The sequence below is a fragment of the Protomyctophum bolini genome (assembly GCF_963924005.1).
Source record: "Protomyctophum bolini genome assembly, chromosome: 5".
Lineage (NCBI taxonomy): Eukaryota > Metazoa > Chordata > Actinopteri > Myctophiformes > Myctophidae > Protomyctophum > Protomyctophum bolini.
In genome coordinates, this window is record NC_137866.1 from 47,961,303 (window position 1) to 47,963,537 (window position 2,235).

A 2,235-nucleotide genomic window follows, 5' to 3' on the forward strand; every position below is an offset into this window, starting at 1 on the left:
CATTAAGTGACGAACTAGCAAAGGGAACTGAACAAACAGGGGAGTATAAATAGACACAGACTAACTATAGGCACAGGTGAAACAAAACTCAAAATCAAGACAGGGATTGGCTGGGGGACTACTAGGACACACAGGTGGAAAACAAAGGCTAATCACAATACAGGTTATAGACAAGGCAGGTGTACAGAACTACAGGGGAAGACAGGAGGGCACAAAACAATACTACGAAATAAAAGGTATAAACAAGTTAAACATAAACATAAAGGACCTGGGCCCAAGCTGAGCCGAGTGGGGCCAATTAAGCGGGTCCGAAAAGGGGTGCCACTTTTGGCTCCGCTCCGTCGAGGTTATTTTGGTGCCAAAGGGTGCCGAACCGGTGACGTGTATATATTAGCCTGTACTTGTGACTGCTGCTTTGTCGGATAATCCTCACAGCTGTGTTATATAGGAGATAGATTCTTGTTTGCGAGACGCAGGTGCTACACCTGTGTATATCTGTGAGGATGTGTTTAACCCATTTAGGCCTGACCTAAACATATTTTTTTTTTAATCGTCTAAATCCCCAGTTTTCTGAAATAAATATTTTCATGATTTAAAAAAAAAATAGCAGACCTAAACAAGCCAGATCTGCTATTTTCCAATAGCTAGATTATGTTTAAAACACCAAAATGGGTTTTAATTGCTGATGTTATGGAAATGTGGGTCGATTAGACCCCGCAGTTGCAAGATTCCACGAGACACCGATAAAAATCTAATTCTCCTCTTGGGTTGAGCTTCACACTGTGCATGCAGGTGCATGATGGGAAGCTGAGTTTGTTTTGTGTAACACCAGTATAGTTCTTTGTGTAACACCAGCACAGAGCACAGTGCAGTGCCGAGTACAGACTACGGTGTGTATAGCACATGCACAGGTGCATGATGAGAGTCAGTATATAGTAGGCTATACAGTATACAGAATAGTCCAACAGCCAATAGTCCCGACAACCAATAATCCGACAGCCAATATAGTCCGACAGCCAGGCGACAACCAATAGGCTGACAACCAATTGTCTGCGTCAGCCAATAGTCAGACAACCGATATAGTCCCACACCACCGACAGCGCCACTCACTTTAACATAGGATGCACTTTACGTTTATTTAGTGTAAATCTCAACGTATACGTGCTTATGTAGATATAACAGCGTGTGGCTATAATAATATGGAAGGACAACTTAAGCGTCACTCACAGCAGATGAATGCAGCGGCGCTAGACGGACGCATCGACGTCGTTTTTCTCCCACACAGAGCTATACTGTACGTGAATGGAGGCTGCAGCAGCGTGCAGTGACCCTGCAGCGTTGAGTTTGTCTGAACCGAAGTTCACCTCCTGGCAGGGGGGGAAGCGTTCAGTGATTCTCCTTAAGCGGGGTGGTGGTGGTGGTGGTGGTGCTCGGTGGAGTGCAGCCAGTTGTAAAGTGTGCGCATGGCACGCAACACATCAATATTTCAAAGCCACGATGGTCTGAGAGGCAAACGGTTCAGACTCATGGCAACTCGAGCCTTATAATGGAAGACATATAAACACTATAGCCGATATGAGCTCTGCTCCAAGTGTACACAGATGGAGCTCTCCGCTCGTCGGTGATTGCTGGTTTCACTTGTTGTTGGTGTGATTCTTATATCAACCCCATTATGTTATAATTTAGCTATTGAAAAATGGCAAGCTCATAGCGCGCCACCGAGTGGCGCGCTATGAGCTTGTAGGGTCTGCTGTTTTTGAAAAATCGTGAAAATGTGGCACAAATTTGGAATATATATGTTTTTTTTTTAACTCAAATCTTTGCTTCTGGGGGGGGGGCCTGGAACAACATATTTCAGATGGGGGTCGGAGGCCAATTACATATCATTTTTGGGGTCCTTGACATGAAATATTGAGCATCACTAAAAACTAAAAACATATAGGTATTTCAGAAAACTGTCAGAATTTGGAAGATTTAATTTTTATTTTGACGTCAGGCCTAGTTTGTTCAGCACTTTTAACCCTCCACGGTGGCCTTTTATTCTGGGGGGGGGGGGGGGGGGGGGGGATTATTCTGTGAAAATAGCACTGCAATGCGTTGTGAGCTTGTAGATCGGTTGTTTTTTATAATTATATGATGTTTAGTGTACAGGGAAAACAGGAGGTGTATACCTGTATTGGTTGATTTTTGAACCGGTTGATCTGTGGATCATTTCGTTAGCTTCATAGCATAATT